Raw genomic sequence first — 19118 nt, forward strand, 5'->3', positions numbered from 1 at the left:
AGCCGAGTGACACGTTAATGAGAATTGGAATGGACTGAATCATCGTTTTAATTAGTAGAAAACCTATAAAAATACTTTTTAACGCTAAAAATTAAATTTTTCCAATAAAATAAATTCCCTATTTCAATAAGAGTAAAACAACGTCTTTTTTTCGGAAATGTTTAGTTTCTCATGCAAGACATGGGAGGAAGTCATAAAAGCCTTTCCATAAAACAGTCATTAACTAGTGAAAATGAATTAATTTAAGGGTCGACGACGATGGTACTGCTCAACTACCATATTAACAACCCCTCACATGGGACATGGGTATGGGTGGAAAGCAATCTTTAAAAACGATCTTCGCACAAAGCGCAATAACGCAGCAACACCAACCGCCAGTTTCGTACGGACATTCGTGAAAGGTGGACCTACGCTACACGGAAGCTCTGAGTTTACTTCACGCGTCGCGCTTGTAGCTTTGTTTACAAACTAAACACGCATCCGAAGGTTGTTTACAAATTTGTGCGGCGCCTTATTGGATTACGTACTTGGAATTTTGATTTTCTACAAAACTGAAATTTTGAAAGAAATGTGTGAGTTGTTTTCCTTTTTTGGTTTCGTAATAGAGCATTTCTTAAACTAGAGAGAAACCGCTGTAACTTAAAAATTTATGGATACGGGAAGCCCTCTTAATAAATACAAATATATGAGCTCTGAACTCATTGATATCAATTCAGTCGTTGCATTTGAGCTAAGGGTTGCTCAGAGGAAAGCCTTAAAAGCAAGAAAAAGCTGAGAACTTTTAAAAACTAAGAAAAACTAAGCATTCGTTAACAAGTCGAATTAGCAAATTTTACTGGCAATTGGTAGATTTTTACGGCAGTAATTGTTTTCCTCTACTTAAATGTTGCTAAAAAACTAGTGTTAGAGGATGATAGAAAAAGTATGAGATAAATACTCATATCATAGAGCTGATGTAGAAACCGCTGTGGGAAAATACTCAATTTTTTTTTCAATTTCAACAAGTGAAACATCTTTTCACCATGTAGAAGACTGTATACGATAATAGAAGAGTATACTAGAAAATATCATAAGATATAAGAAAAAATCACGAAATGAGTGCAACTCTTCAAATAAATAAAAAAGCTTTATGAAAAAAATGAAAAAAACCTCGGCAAGTGCAGGAACTGTAAAAAAATGTAAAACATATTGAGGAATATATTATAAAATTGCAATGTACTGTGCAAAATTTGAGGTAATGCTTTATCTCTCGTATACTGCTCGGACGGACAATGAATCTAATCCAGAAGCATGGTTGCGTGAACATACAGTATCATTAATTAGACGCATACTTATTGATTGCATTGTCGACTACCAGCAAAATATAGCATAACAAGAAAAAATACAAGGGTGATAATAGCAGCAATTTCATAGTTTCGCCCTCCTGTTACGATAAACCATAATCCTGTGGCTCAGTAATCATCAACAACGATGATCGATGATTACATCTATTTAATCCAATAAGTACCGTAACACGATACAATGCCTTTATCTCTACAGAAACAGCAGTACCAGCCTATTTAAATAATGCGAAAGGAAGTACCATAGTATCGTGCAATATGTTAAGTAGTGTACTTTAACAATTAGAGGTGTAAATAAAATATTCAAATTGGTTCTTCGTATTCACTGCAGCTGCAGTGGATGTGCTCGAGATTGAACATGCAAATAATGGGCTTTTAGTACCTGTGATCGTATGATTGTAGTGGATAGTAATATAATCGTCATATTAGCACGAGATGCAATTCTGACATTGATTTTCATTGAGGCGTTTAATTGATTTGGCGATGAATTAATTAGTAGTAGAAAGTACTTCTTCAAGTATATATTACTTAGTCCCCACTTGTGTCAAAAGTATAACTTTTTTCAAAATAGGTCAGGTTTTCACACAATTTAGAATCGAGTAACGCAAGCTTCGCATAATACTAGTACTAAACTAAGCATGAAAAAGAGTCATATTTACGATCTACGAAATGTTTTAAAAAGTAGACTACATGGGAACATTCAGCCTTGGTATGGTACTACTCATTGTTGATTTCACAACTGGATGGGCAAAGGCCGGAAGCTAATTTTAATGAAATTTAAATTACTGGATGTTTTAATATCGTGATAGTACAGCTTATTGTAGACTTATCATATGGGTAGTCACTTGAATAAAGAATTGCAGATTGTACATTTTTACATTAATAACAAAATTCCTCGTTCAAAAGTCAGCGATTTCTTGGATAACTGTAAGCAATTTGGCTTTAAGTAAGCAGCTACCCAAGGCAAATATATACATAAAAATATACAAGAACTTTTAAGCCTAATCCGTTCAAATAAACTTTTCTCATTCCTGTTCAAACTTCGTAAATATTTACCATACCCTGACGTTGGATACGATAAACGGAAGAAGTTTAATTGTTATGTGTTACAGTGTAACAAATGGATTCGGCATTGATTTAATCCATATTGGCCTCCATCTCAGTATTGATCTTTTAGTTGTTGATTGCATCAAAGGAGAGGACCGCATGGCTAGTACCAAATATCTCCATAACTTAGACTCAGTCGAAGACAGAACAGAACTTCTTTCTAACATATTTACAGATAGACACAGGTTATAGAGCAACTTGATGATACCTTAGCTGTACCAGAAAGGGAATAAAAGCCCTATAGGGGCCAAAGACAACAAATTTTCAAACTGCAGTTTTTAGCATAACTTAACAACGATCAAAAAATAATGTTTCGCTTTATTTTGCAACCAGAGAGCTCACTAAAGCATGAGAACAGAAATTTTTAAAGGGACGAAAGACTTTCAATCGCTAGCGGATAAAGATAAAGGGATCAGTGCAAATAGTGCAACAAAAATTTACAAATCAAATGTTGAGAAAAAAAGCGACGGAAACTCTAAGATTGGTAACAAAAATAGGGCACCTCGACAACCAGTTATTCAATCCATCCAACCAATTATTAGCCGGACACACACACATGACAAGAATGACTGAAGAAATTCAGGCAAGATGGAAAGATAAGCGTCATAACTGAACCGTTCTGACCCTTTACGCCTTACAAGACAATCCAGCTTCCTTTTTCCTTCAACCGCTCTATTGGACCATTTATATATGTGTGTGTTAGTGTTTTTGTTAGGCGGACAAAAAAGCCAAACGGTCTTTTTCTCTGGCAATGAAGATTTATGTATACAGGGTGTTCATTAACAATAGGACAACCAAAAGCTGGAGATACTACACGTCAAATGGTAACGACTGGAGAAAATATGCCTCGTCCGAAAGTTGAGAATTTCGGATATATAGGGTATTAAAAGTTAAAATTTTAATTAATTTTTTTGCTATTATTTTGAAAATATCTAGGTTAGACACTAGAAAATTTGTAAAATTATGTTTTTTTAGGTGGCGCCACTAACAATTAATTTTACAGAATTTACAGTTAATGACTTTTTACCCTGTATACCTAATATGAAATTTGATTTGATTCAAAATCTGAAAGAGCAATAATTTTTTCATTAATTATGTATTCTTGTTTCATTTCGATATCTCAATTGGGCTTTAAGAAAAATCTATTATACGATAAGGAACACTATGTTTAAATTTGATAATTTATAATAATATTAGCAACATAAACATTCTAAAATGTATCTTATTCGTCACGTAAAAAAACATTTACAAAATTTCAAATGTCTAACCTACATATTTTCAGAACAATTTCAAAAATTGAATTAAAATTTTAACTTTCAACACCCTGTATATGTCCGAAACTATCAACTTTCGGATAAGGCATACTTTCTTTAATCGTCATCATTTGACGTTTAGTATCTCCAGCTTTCGGTTATCCCATTGTTAATGAATCACCTTGTATATATTATAAGGTAATGTATAGAATATCTGAGATACTTTCTAAAGTTATGTTGGAATCTCCGGTGTATGTGGCTTACAATTGGAATCAAAAATGCATTTTCTTGTCGGTGTAAAATTAAGTTTCCAATTGATTAGGATTATTACAGTTACGTGCACTTCATGAACACACTTTTCAACAGAGATTGAAGCCACTGACTGTCATTAGACGCATTTTAATAGCAGTATTGAGCACTTTAGCCTTGTCTAATTCCAATCTGCAGATATACTAAATTACTTGCCTTATTTCTCATGACCACAGATTGGATTCTAACCGAACTACTAATTTGCTGAGTCATTAGGCCTGTCCGTGCAATAATTCTCGTCCAACACCCAGAAGACTAAGCAAAGGTCATTATAGGAAAGATAGAGCAGTCCTAGTTTACGGTTACTATCTGTAACTAGGTACTATATTGCGTGATGGAAATGATTGGACCGTTAGCGATGATTTCGCACCAGTGAGTGTTAAACCCACATAATTCTACTATATTAACGAACATGGATTCTAAAGCAGTGAAGACGGATTCTAATAAATCTTGTTAACTGAAGACCACCCATAAATTTAGCAAATGTTAAGTATTAGCCTGAGCTAATTTATACCACCGTCATTGAGATATCGGATCGATTTAAGTTGAAAGGATGCGCTGGAAGCATCGTTAGTTAAATGAAATCAAGGGACGTGTCCGAGATATCGAAGTAAATAAATCATTCCTTCCTTTTTTCATTCAACAAAGCCGATATTCGCTTCTAGTGCATTTAAAATGCAAATCAGGAAAAATAATATGTCTAGATGCAAGATGCTTAACATTGCGTTTCTTGAATATCAATGCAGGTCTCATACGCTGTTATCTTCTCTCTTTCTTGTCTATAATTATAGAAGAGCACTGCGGCCGATCACTGATTTTTTCGTAAAAGCCGTAACGGAAACTTGGCACTGAAGATCTATTGCAGCTCAAAGATCAAAGCTTTTAAGGACGATCACGAACTCTAACCAAAAGTGTTCTTCATGTGAGTATCGTGAATCTTCTTTATACCAGCCTAGAGGCACTGGGCAATCAGTGTTGATGCGATTGCGAACGCCGTCACGAACCCATGAAATAAAGGCTCTGTGTGTGAACTCTGACCGTATCTTCATGGGATATTTACCAGTCAAAAGTTGCCAAGTCAAAGGAGGGGTCTCCTAAGACTTATTGCTGATGAAGGTAATCAACTTTTGACCATACCTGCAGGGAAGTATAGGAGGATGGAGGCTTTCTTGGAGTGGCAATTATAGGTGAAAGTTAATGGAGGTATTTATTAGCTTAGACGTGTATAAATGGCAACATTGTATGAGGGCCAGTAACCCGGCGCCACACGAATTCAAGGTTTTCGTGATCGTGGATCTGAAGACTTCTTTAAAAAATTTAATCTGCCGATTCCCAGGTCATTTAAATGGCTTTGCGGGTTAATTCTCAGAAGCCCAGAAGCTCTAAAAATATATGCAGCGACGCAGGAAATGGTTGCATACATATCTGGTTGTTTCAACTTGAATACAATTTTTCTTTCATTTCTCAAATAAACCTATTCCAAGCAGTAGCAGGAGAGTCTAAAAAGAATTTGCATTCAAAAATGTTAAAATATTTTTTTCTTTTTATTTGAAAAAGCACTAATAATTATTTATAAAAGTTCGCGAACTTATGCTCTCTGCTGATATAATGGCCATTCATTCTTAAACACACCTGCGGTCTCTTGAGAATGCCCAATGATAAATTAAATGCATATTTTTCAGATACTACTTGCCATAACTTTAAAATATGGCTATATGTTTGAGGGTAAATAATGGGATAAAATAATAAACCAATTCATTTTGAACCAGTAGCGCTTGTAGCTCTCATCTAAATATGTACATCGGAAATTCCATTTAAGCACCCTTCAAGAATGATAAATTTTGAAAAATTTTTATCAGGAAAATAGACCATCTGGGCCAATGATTTTTTAAAAAGTCGAGTATAAATACTGCTTGAGTTTAGATTTCCTGTCTCATTCGTGTTGAAAATACATAGAACCGTGATATTTTGGAGAATACGTGGCTACGCTCTTGTGTCGAAGAGACGACAGAAGAGTTTGACCATAATTATTCCGCTGCATTGCCTTTATCTGAGCGTTGACGATAGCCCATTCTCGTCCAATGTGGAATTTTATCTGCCCTATAATGACAATTTTGTTACCTCCCTTACTATTTAACCCAAACATCTATTCAAAGCACGATATTGTATGTGATTAGAAAGTTTTTTGTGCTTTGTGTGAATGTTTCTTTGCGTCTAGTGAATCCATCATTTGCTCGCACATCTGAAGTCAAGTTTTAATGCTTTGAGAATTTTGACCACCTACTCAAAATTGGTCAATTTCCAGTAGGTTCCAACATTGCTTACTTTACTCTGTAATACCCAAATCATGATCCAATTATCAGGAAAAAAATTCTTGAGTCATTTTGCGAACAGGTTATCTCCGTATTTTAAATCAAACCGTCGTTAAAAACACCAATCTTATGACTTAATTTTTTTCTTTTTCGTCCGTGTTACCTCTACTTGAAACTTTTTCTCACACTTGATATTTACTTACTCGGTTATTAAATTCATATGGAACAGGTATTATGGCAATGAGGATTGAATTCGATAGGAAATTCATGGCCTTTTTGACCATTTTTGAGATTGTTTCGGGATTGCAATTTAACCTCTATCTAATATCAGTACCTATGCACTTCATGAATTTATTTACGACCCTCCAGAACTTAAGAAATGTTTAAAGAAATTCTTCTAAAGAAGGAATTTTTAGGTTCAAAGGTCAGCTTAGTAACAATGGGCAAATTAGGGTACCTATACATGTATTTTGCAGTATTTTGTGGAAATAAAGACTTAAAGTTTAAGGCAGTAATCTTAGATATGGTTTCGCTAACGCTATCCCCCTGTAATCCTTGCAACAATCAAATGTAGGTAAATATTGATGTGGATTTTGCTACCTATAATATTATTGCAAATCACACGATAGTGAAAACTTCCGAATTCAGCAGGACAAAAACTATTAAAATAATATTCGTCACACCCTGTACAAACTAATTACAAATCACATCAAGCCTTGATCTGACTGGAAAAATAGAGCACGAATACTTAAATATATATTTCAATATTCAAGGTATTCAATAATTTTCTAGTACATATTTACATTTCATAACCAATTTCATTTGGCCACTTGTTTAGATAAAATTTGCTCTTCAAGAATCACCTTATTCTCAATCAGAATCATGAGTTGCGAAATGCTTATGCATAGATCTAACAGTACAGAGCTTTGAATAAGTGTTTAAAACACATAATATTACATTTGATGGGCAAATACATCATAGACCATTCTATGCCGCCCACAGAATGATTTCATCAATGCTGAATCGGTGCCTCAGTCAAAATGTACAGGTTCCGTCCAGTTATAACAATTACAACGGTACAAATTTGAAACTGAAACTTCGCAAAAATGCTGTAACTCCTACTCTGATCCCTTGATACCTCTAAATATATCACGCTCATCAACTTTCACTCATATTGGGAAAACCTTGTAGTTTGCTGGGTAAATTTGCAAATTAAGACGTGGTATATTCAAGCTGAATATCTATTAGTGGTATAATAGGTATAATAGTTAATAATAGATAGTTAAAAGAAACCCATTAATGTTTTGCGTAGGAATTTAACGGGATGCTGGTTGCAAAGAATAGTGAAAGATGGTCCATAAAATGAACAGACATATATGGGACATTAAACAATTTCTGTAAAGACTATTACGAACATATATTACTAGCCCATGTTTGGCAAATGTTTGGCAGCTTTTTATGCCTATGTGGAAATAAATATGAAGTTTTTTTGAACTATTTGGTGATAATAGTTATTTTTCTAACAAATTTGGAAAGTATTACTTTACCACACGCTAATTCAGTTGTCCAAATGACACCAGGCAGAGTTCGATCAGCGATAGAGTGCAGCAACGACGTTTTCGCACGAGTTAGGTACAATTTTTCCCACAGGGGCATTTGTGCTTTCTCCGCTGTTTCTACACATTTTTTTATACATATACATTTACACATTTTAATATTCGCTTGGTGTTCTTCCATTCAGTTCATATTTGGATGTCTAAGATATCTATCAATATTGCTAATGATATATATCTCCTTGAAGTCCAACAAATTCTAGAATCCCCCTAATCCCGACTTTCTTAACTCGGAATGGTACTTTAATCGAAAATTCCAATTTAGTCCTAATGCTGCTTTTCGCATACAAATATTTCCTAAAGCATTTGGACAAACCTCCCCACGATAAATCTCGAAGTTATTATGGACATAATCGGCATGCAATACTGTGCACTCACCTCCATTTGCCATATTTTCATCTTTACATGCGTGGGCATTGCTAAGGCCTGCATTTCTATAACCTTTTAACTGTGGTTCATAAATAACGCTTATTGGTAATCTACGAGTCTGGAAATTGCGCGGACAAATTGCTCAAAAGGTGATAAATTTCGACTTATTTTCTAGCTTGGGGCCATTTTTATGTTAATTTATTGGTGGCTGGTTTGAAAGTGATTTTTTAATTTTGGTCTAGTGCTTGAACTGGTATTATTTCCAGCACAATGTGAAGTTCGATTTAAAAAGGTCTCATAGGCGCTACCTTGACTTCGTTGGTTTAAGAAACTACCTCGGATTCTGTCATGATTTTATTAGTAATAAAAGAAATTATTACTGGCGAACTCCTACATCCTATGTAGCTTGTAAATCCTGAAAATCTTCAAAAACCTTCCTCACCTTATCAACCACGGAAAAACGGTACTGAACATTTTTCTCCAGCTCACCGACCAATTTTATACCATCGCGGGTTAGAAAGGTCAGGCGCCTGCCTCTCGAATACCGTTAGAGATCTAGTTTTCGATTTTGTTCTGGCATGACAATATTTTGTAAGCAGCGTTTACCATACCTCCTCAACATCCTTGGCAGCTGAAGCACTATGATACATGATGACTGAAATAAATCTTCTTCTGATGCAAAGGCAGGTAAACAGTTTAAATTAGACATGTATACATACTGGCATTAACAAGGCCGAGTAGTATTGTTAGAATATTTTTGGTCGCTAATGGTTCTCATTAATTATAAACCTGCAATAGAAGGAATGTGGGGAGAGTGTTTCATTTAAAAAACTGGGCATGATGGAGACTTAAAGAATTTTTTCTTGTTAATGTTGCTGGTTGCACACCACACACTTGTTTTTTGTGTTGTTTGGCCTTTTTTTTCATTTGCGTGCATGGAAAGGAAATACGCTGATGGTAGTTTAATGACCAAAGATGGCATGATTTAACGGAAAATTGCTTCCGCCGAGATAATTTTTTCGGGGTTTTAAAGTCGAATAAATTGCACATGTAGCTATTTCTTGTAACTTGCGTAATATAGAAAAGCTAAAATCTTGATGAAGAAATTACGCACGAAAACGAGGCTTAAAGCTAATTATTGAACCGCTAACTCCTATACTTAGACAATGCGTCATTAAGAACTAAATCTTGTTCACAAAATGGAACAAATTGCTGAAGAAGCATGAAAATCGCTATTTATTAAAACTAATTTATTTTCTGTGGTTAATTATTTTTTCCGCTACTCACAAAGAGCAGCTTCAGTTTTATTCGCTGAAAGCCCCATCGGCTAACACAATGGCAAAGACAGCGGTGGGTGTGACTATTTTGCAATATACGCTAATTTGTTTATAAATACGTCGAACAATGACATTATTTAGCCACTTAGGTTGTCGCCAATATACCAATCTACATACAGTGGGTAGCTTTTTATATTGGTCGTTCAGTATTCATTCGTTTGCTAGGACAACTGTGACAAATTACACTTGGGGCGTTAAATATAGGATTGAGACGACCAGTCCGGAATGCGTTAGTGTAGATTTATCAGATGGACCAGTAATAGTTTAAATCTTCTATAAAACACTAATTTTATTACTATTTTAATCCATAACGGAAGGTGAAATCAAACACATTATGTCCATTTTATTGCCACGCAAGAGACCGATTAACTGCGGCCGATAACTTAAATTCCTTAGTTACGAAACTATAAATATTCATGTCTTATCATCTGTATGATATGATTATACAAGGTGTGTGTACGTAAAATTGATTTAACAATTTGAAAAATTCAATAACAATCAACACAGTAATGCATAGTTGTTATCTAATGGTAAGTGCTACTATAATTTCATATGATGGTACACATATCACCAACAACTCAATTTCATTTAACATTATCATTATTATTCTTATTCCCACGATGAGTATTGTTATTATTCAAATTTTAAGTTGCAAGGAAATTTTCGGAATGGTTTATTATCTTCAAAACGAGAAGAATAGTGCTAGAGATTCACGATTTAACTAGTACTTCAGGCCCGATTAATTCAGTAAATTTAAAACATTGACACATTGAAATTGTTTAAATATTATTTATCCACTTTGTTATTTGCCATATTAATCCCCAAAAACGGACTAATAAATTGTAATTTTACATAACATTTTGAACTTGCAGGAAAGACCCAAATACGGCATTATGTTAAGAAGGAACAGGTAAGTCGAATTAGTTAGTATAGAATGAAAAAGTTCCGATGAACTTATATATCTCAAAAACGAGAAGATTGCTGGCGTGTCCAATAGCAAGCCCAAATTTTTCATAATACCGATTGCTTAGAGGCACAATATTGATCATTGAGGATATATCATCATAAGTATTTGGAATTATTTGATGTGGATTATTGGTTTTCAAAGAATGAAGAAGTGCTATCTGATTTGAAAAAGTGGTTCCAGAAATCTAATTATTGATCTTTATATATGATAGTGATACAGAGGAGAAAAAATTCTTCGCCTACTCGGTTTGAAGGCTCTCGTATACTGGAAACAGATCAAGCAACGAAACATTCGCTAATAACGGTAGTAACATCTCTATTTGGCATAAAAGTCACTGAATCGCTTGAACAAAAAGCCTTTTCAATGAAGAATGGAGGTCAAATTTTTTTACTACTATTATGATGTTATGATAATGTAATTGAATTTGAAAATTTTAATCTTAAATCTTAAATACCATATGATTTATGCTTATATCGACATTCATCCTGTGCATAAGTTCAGAAATATAAAAAAAATTGGAAGAACGTAAAAACGCATTAAAAGTTTTTATTCATTTTACGTAACGGTTTCTCGACTTTTTAAAGACCTCATGATTACATTAATTTTTTCCGATAGATATCAAATGTCAGTATAAATAAGAGAAAATATGAATATCTTGGAAATCATGTCCCTCGTGGAATTTCATATGTAAAGAAATTTTCTCTCAGCTTCACCAGCTGCGTATTGATAAAAAAAAATTGTATACAGGGTGTCCCACAAGTGTTTCATTATATTTCAGTGGGTAATAGTACATTGAAAAATAATATGACTCCCCATATAAACCATATTCCAATAATGCTTCATTAAGAAGATACAGGGTGTTAAACTTTACTTTAAAAATCCAACTTTTAATGATATATTCAAAACCGTTTGAGATATGTAAGTGAAATTTGACACGTTTTGAGAGTTAATGTAGACGCATTTATTTATGCAAAAAGGCTATTTTTCATTTCACCAGTGGCGTGCGTACGGATATCTCTCAGCACATTTTAAAAGAAAAAAATGGTGTGCTACTGCTTTTTATCAAAATAAAAATTATTTTTAGAAGTTCAATTTCATTTAGAAGAGAAATACTCACTTGACTCTTTTTCGTCCGACGCATCGTTTGCCAGTAAAAAATTGAATACCGTCTATATGCACGATATTCTCTAAATGGTTTTAATAATATTAAGTGTGTTTTAAATATTATTTATTTGCCGTAATATTACAGAAATTGTTCAAATTGGTGGCTATTTTGTTCAAGACATAATTTAGCTCGCCATTACAATTTGCCATTCCGTAAATAAGATGCATATCCGCAAGTTCAGCTGATGTAAATTGAGCCATTATAATTAATTTATTAAGTTAAACAAATTAACACAATTGAAAAAAATGATATTAGGTGTACAACTTTGCTTCCGCCGTTTTTTTTCCGAATTTCGCGATTTTATTGTAAAAAACTAATTATACCTTTAGGATCCAAAGTATTGTCCATCGCTGGCCACTACTTTCTCCCATCTTTCGGGCAGCATACGAATCCCGTGTTGAAAAAATTGGACATCTTTTGAAGCGATCCACGATTCTATCCAATTTCTTACTTCTTCATAAGACCGGAAGTGTTGGTCAGCTAGCCCATGTGCCATGGATCGAAACAAGTGATAATCAGAAGGAGCTAGGTCAGGAGAATATGGCGGGTGGGGTAGGACTTCCCATTTCAATGTTTCCAAGTATTTCTTGACCACTTGCGCAACATGGGGTCGAGCATTATCGTGCTGCAAAATCACTTTATCATGTCTCTCGTTGTATTGCAGCCGTTTCTTTTTCAATGCTCGGCTCAAACGCATTAATTGGGTTCGATAAAGAGCACCTGTGATTGTTTCAGTTGGTTGTAACAGCTCATAATATATTACGCCGAGTTGATCCCACCAAATACAGAGCATGATTTTGGAACCATGAATAGACGGTTTGGCCGTCGACGTGGAAGCATGGCCGGGATATCCCCAAGTCTTTTTGCGTTTGGGATTATCGTAATGAACCCATTTCTCGTTCCCAGTCACAATACGATGCAGAAATCCCTTCCGTCTTTGCCTTGCAAGCAACTGTTCACAAGCGAACAGACGCCTGTCAATATCTCTTGGTTTCAACTCGTACGGCACCCAATATCCTTGCTTCTGAATCATTCCCATGTCTTTGAGGCGTTTTGAGATTGTTTGTTGAGTCACTCCCAATGATTGTGCCAATTCTTGTTGACTTTGACACGAGTCTTCGTCAAGTAATGCTTCCAAGTTCGCATCTTGGAAAACCTTCTTTCTTCCACCGCTATGTTGGTCTTCGACGTGAAAATCACCGTTCTTGAAGCGCTGAAACCACTCACGACATGTCCTTTCACTAATAGTGGCTTCCCCATAAGTATCTGAGAGCATTCGATGAGCCTCAGCAGCAGATTTCTTCATATTGAAGCAGAAAAGTAAAACCTCCCGCAAATGACGAGAATTTGGCTCGTACACTGACATTTTCAATTGCGAATAACTTTATGATGAAGACACAAATAGACTAATATTTTTATGAGGTTATGTTAACAGGTGCCCAAGGCTCCTGCATGCCCACATGGGGTTATTTATTTCGATCATTACTTACCGCTACATACATCTATTCAAAAACGGCGGAAGCAAAGTTGTACACCTAATACATTCAATAAAATATTTATAAAAAGTTCTTATTTAATGACAATACATTAATTTGTAGGGTAGTCATAACAACGCATATCATAATACGTCAAGTACTTGACAGCAGCTATCTGGATTTAAGTTAATCGTTATTATTAGTTAAACTTGCGGATATGCATACTATTTGTGCATGTAGACGGTATTCAATTTTTTACTGGCAAACGATGCGTCGGACGAAAAAGAGTCAAGTGAGCATTTCTCTTCTAAATGAAATTAAACTTCTAAAAATAATTTTTATTTTGATAAAAAGCAGTGGCACACCATTTTTTTCTTTAACAATGTGCTGAGTGGTGTCCGTACGCACGCCACTGGTGAAATGAAAAATAGCCTTTTTGCATAAATAAATGCGTCTACATTAACTCTCAAAACGTGTCAAATTTCACTTACATATCTCAAACGGTTTTGAATATATCAATAAAAGTTGGATTTTTTAAGTAAAGTTTAACACCCTGTATCTTCTTAATGAAGCATTATTGGAATATGATTTATATGGGGAGTCATATTATTTTTCAATGTACTATTACTCACTGAAATATAATGAAACACTTGTGGGACACCCTGTATAAATTTGTTATCAGCACATTAACAAATTCCACAAAGCCGAACACAGTTCCCATTAAAATTTTAACAGTAGTTTTTCCACATATCGGCACATTGGTACTAAACTACCAAATGTTCTTAGCGGTGATTTCCATTCTGATCTCGTCCAGATGCCTTTTATTTCATGGCATGGGCTGTAAAAAACGATGGACGATATCAAAGAGAGCCACCGCTATTTTATGCCCAGATGGAAGTAAACCGTAAGAATGGTTCCGAAGAAACAGTGTGAAGTACACGAAATAAAATTTATTTCTCTTCGAATGTTGGCGACTCGTGTTTTAAGGAGCGAAACTACCTTTCTCGGTTTGAACAAAAAATCAGTTAAATATCCACAAAAAATGCTGCTACTTGAATTGGAATCAGAATTGTATTATCATGTTTATGATCGCAGGAATTCATAAGGAGCTAAGAAAGAAGCTGGGCGTTGTACAAAAAATTCCTTTCTTCAACTTAATAGGTAGTTTAAATTTGGCCCGAGGAAGAATTCGACCGAAGAAGATTGAAATTCTGACCCTGAAAACAAAAGTGGTCCGTGCAAGTCTAAAATTGATACCTCGTTTAAATGGAAGCGAGGCATGCATAACAACAAGAACTTTTGTGTTTTTCAATCTCCTTTTTCAATGCCCAAGAATTTGCATATCTAACGCCGTTACTTACAGAATTCTGTAAGCAAAATCAGCGGAAGCTCAGTCTCAAATAAAATTAGCGGTAACAAGATAAGGATCATAAATTCCACGTACGGGAATGTTTCAAATTGCGGAAAAGGTGCATATTTCCTTTTAAGTCTGCGAAATAGTGTCCCGCGAGAATACAAAGGCACATAACAAATAATACCTAGTTAGTTTATGTTGCTTTGGTTTCCGTTTTCTGTGTGCATTTTCTCCTTAATAGTTAAGCATGGTCGTATAAGGACTATCTAACGTCCCAATTAGCGTTGATCCATTCTAAGTAGAAAACACAAAATCTGCGATAGGTATTCCTTTTTTCCTTTGTTTCTCGTAGTTTACATCACAAAATGTGATTTCACTGTACGCGCCAGGACAGCAATCATTCGCAACATCAGTTAATGCATTACCGCCAAACGAAGTGGAGGACATCGGACAGTCGAAGAAGCAGTAGTCATATGAGATATGCTCTGCTCAGAAAGGTGGAACAAATAAAGTATTGGATGCAATTGCTGATTTTGGATCAGTTAAATAAGTAGAAAGACGATATAGACTTTTGCTCATACCTGAAAGAACATGAATATCTTGTTCCAGTTGCAACGTAACAAATCCTAGACCTCTGCAATATTGAGTTAGTCGGGAACTACCCTCTAATTCAGGAGAGACAAGCATTGACAAATAAATTCACGCCTCAAAATAAAGGATGTCCCATTAAGACCGATTATTTTGAATTGATTACTATTTTTCCTATATCATTCGTACAGCGTCGTATTTGGACAGTTATTAGGTGTAAACATTGAGGTTTAGTTATGGAAGATTATACGGACTCACAACACATAGAAATTGCGAAAATCCACTACTACTAAATAGTGAGAGTTTCCCAAAGATGGTTTGAAAATGTGGATTTTTCGATCACCACGAGCTATCTTCTTGCAGTACAATGGTCCGATTAATCGAAAAATTTGAAGCGATTGGGTCAAGTCAAACCCAAAAGGGACCTGTCCATGATCGCCCAGCAGGGTCCAATAAAAACGTTGCAGCAGTTAGTGAGAGTGTTGACTAGAATCCTTCCACCTTGATTCCCCTTAGTTTTCAGCAATTGAAAATTTCACGATGTAGTTTAGAGCGAATTTTGATTAATGATCTTCATTTGCAAGTTTACAAGATTCAATGGATACAACATTTAAATCCAGCATACCATGCACACAGCCTCACATTCACAGAATGAATGTTAGAGCAACAACAACTGAATAGTAATTTTTCGAAGAAAATAATCTTCTCTGATGAGGTGCATTTATAACTTAATGGCTATGTCAACAAACAAAATTGTCGCATTTAAGGACCTGAGAATCCAAGAGTGATCCTTCAAGATTTTATGCATCCGCCACGAGCCACTGTTGGTTGTGTATTTTGGATTGAACAGTTCTTCTTCGAGAATGCAGTTGGCAATGCGGTCACCGTTACCATGAGACGATAAACAACTCTTCTGGACTCAAATTGCTCAATGGATCTCTCAGACACGTGGTTTCAACAGTACGGCGCAACCTGCCATACAAGAAACGAAAGGATGGAATTCTTGAAGACTAAAATTTAAGGCTGAATTATCCCGCGCCGCGGCGATGTGATGTGTCCACCACGATCATGCGATTTGACGCCGTTGGATTTTTTTCTTTGGAGTTTTTTGAAAGGGAATGCTAAATAGCCTAAAATCAATTCCTTAACTGAATGACAAAATTCAACGAGCGATTCATGAAATTGAGCTGTCACTATGCCAAAATGTCATCGAAAATTTCGTCAAAAGAATCAACAAGTACCATCAGTCACGAGAGCCATGTATAGTATATTGTGTTACATCAGTAACCTCCATGTCTACATTCTTTATGAAAACATCTGAACTTTTAAAATAAACACTACGTTCTTTTCTATTTTTAAAATAAACGGTGTTAATAGGACACCCTATAGGAGGATTATTCTTTTTTTTTTTTGGGGTTATCACCTCACTCACCAGCACGGGTTGCCTCGTTGCCCACTATTCTCGATTATAACTAATTGAGAATTCACCATTTAGTGACTCTTTGTACATTTTTTGGTGACAATTCTATTAACATCTTCAAAACCTCGCAGAAATAAGTAAAAAAGGAAACAAACAGTAAACTACAATGTGCGAGTATATTAATTCACTTGGTCCAGCAGCATCATCCAGCAGCATTATACCGAGCAGCATTACTGCAAATCTCACGTAGTATTATATCTTACGTCTCATACATCTGTGGTGTGCCACCGGGCTTGAATTGAATGAAATTGAATTTAAACGAACGTGTCACGAAGTATCGCACACGATAGCAACATTTCTATGCTTTTCATTTGCAAATTTAAAAAATTGGAACTAAGAATATCATGCAAGTAAATGGGATTTCGGTAAATCGTTAAAAGTGAGTCTGACTCGGTTAAGTGTTGGTAGACACCATTAACAAGTATACATTTTCTTTATAAATTTTCTTTGGCCTCACCATGAGCAATGCGAAGTGGTTTGCAGTGAATTACATGGATGTTTAGGAATCTAACGATTGCAGCTGAATGTCCTTTGCGTGCGTTTCTGTACTTTATCCATCATCCATATCAAGTCTGTTGATCTAAAGAATGCTCTTTTATTTACATACCCACACTTGAAACCCACGCATTCGTTTTATCTATTAAACTTGATTCGTTTGAAAGACTGAGTTTTTTTTTTAATTTTGACGATTGTTTTTACGCAGGCTAATATGTGTTGAACCCAATTCAGTAGTATCAGTTCTCACTTGAGCAACACATTGCACAAATAATTATATTAGCTTAATGTTAATTAATAATCTCATACTCGTAAATATTCTGAAATGCCATGTATTTTCTCCCATTTGCATAATTCGGATCACATCATTATGATATTACAGCAACTACGAGGATAGTCCCAGAAGTAGCAGTCAGAACAGGTAAAAGAATGAACTCAAAGAGGAGAATCGGCTCCAAAGAAGGCGAAAGCCGTTGCATCTACAGTAAAGGTGATGACGTCAGCTTTTTGAGATGCACGTGGGGATAATTTTTATTGACTATCTCCCTAAAGGAAAACAATAAACTGAGAATATTATTCAAATTTATTGCAGCATTTGAGCGAAGAAATTAGGAAAAACGACCACATTTCGCGAAGAAGTTTACTCAAGACAACGCATCATTCCACACTTTCGTCATCGCGATATCCAACATCAATCAACTTGGTTTCGAACTTTTTCCTCACCCACCCTATTCGCCAGATTTAGCCCCCTCAGATTATTTTATATTTCCAAACTTGAAAAAATGGCTCGGTAGAAGCAGACTTGCCAATAATGAAGAGGTGGAGTCCGAGGTTGATGCCTATTTTGAAACATTCGAGCGTCTTACTATAAATAAGGTATAGAAGCCAATAGAACATCGCTGGGAAAAATGTGTTAGTCTCAAAAGAGATTATGTTAAATAATGTAATAATTTCTATTTTTTTCTTTAAATATTAGGTCGGGTACTTCTGGAATTATCCTCGTACATACATTTAAATTGTGCTTGTTTTAGTGCGAATATTTTGAGAAATTTTGGAATCTACAGTGTTTTGCAATTGGGACGCTGTTTTAGGCGGGTCGCTAGTAACTTAGAGTTATGTAAGCTGCAATTTATAAGTTTATTCTTCCACAAATGCTTACACAGTATTCGTGTGAATTTGCTTTGGATTAACTGTGAAACAATAGTGAAAATCACAGGCCACACGGCAGGTATAATCTTTTGCAATGTTCCGAACAAGTCATTAAACGTGTTCGTTTTATCGCACACTTTAAGCGCAAATAATAGAGCAGTATATTAGTTGTTAACAAAACCTCTTATCCTCACAAAAAGGTGACTGCTAATCGCGGTCTAGGGTGAACAAGTATATTGTCTTTTCTATATGCCTATTCTGTTTATTTATTTTAAAAGCCTGTTAGGCACCTAATTGGTGTTTTACGCCAGAATGTTAATGAAGGCGAGGTATTCTAAGCATGTTACTTACGGAAGTTTACTAGAGTCACAATTACATGTCATATAAATGCATTTCGAAAATGGTTTTCTAAAAACATTTTCGATTGATTTAAAATTTATTAGATGTCCGATCCGTTCCAGAATTCCTAAAGAAAAGTGTTCCAATGCAGCATTTTAAATTAACTTCAACAGGCCGAGTATAGGCTTAACATATGTTTAGAGATTCAGCCACATTTCCTAGAAGCTGACAACTTAATTACAATTCTTGATCAAGTTCGGCCTAGGAGTTTATTAGCTCGCGTCTGTTCGTGTCCTGCAACCTCCTCTTATTTCTTCGGATGTGTTAACTTGCGTGACCCCTATAGGCGCAGGCACGATAAGAGCAAAATGCAGGAAGATAATTACTTGATTTCGGATATTAATGGTTCATGTTAAAATACAGGGTGTTTGGCAAAGCAACAGAAAGTTTTCAATGAGAGATACAT

At 35.3% G+C, this 19118-nt stretch overlaps 1 protein-coding gene across 2 annotated transcripts in view; it reads left to right on the top strand.

Annotated features, from left to right (window-relative positions):
* Positions 1-389: 389 nt before the first annotated feature.
* Positions 390-19118, top strand: part of sprt (PDZ domain-containing protein sprite) — a 43676-nt gene continuing 24947 nt past the window's right edge. For both annotated transcript variants that reach the window (XM_066391827.1, XM_066391828.1), the window contains exon 1: positions 390-572. The gene's annotated coding sequence lies outside the window, so the exon portion shown is untranslated. The remainder of the gene's footprint in view (positions 573-19118) is intronic.

Source organism: Euwallacea similis, chromosome 7 (assembly GCF_039881205.1).
Source record: "Euwallacea similis isolate ESF13 chromosome 7, ESF131.1, whole genome shotgun sequence".
NCBI classification, from domain to species: Eukaryota; Metazoa; Arthropoda; class Insecta; order Coleoptera; family Curculionidae; genus Euwallacea; species Euwallacea similis.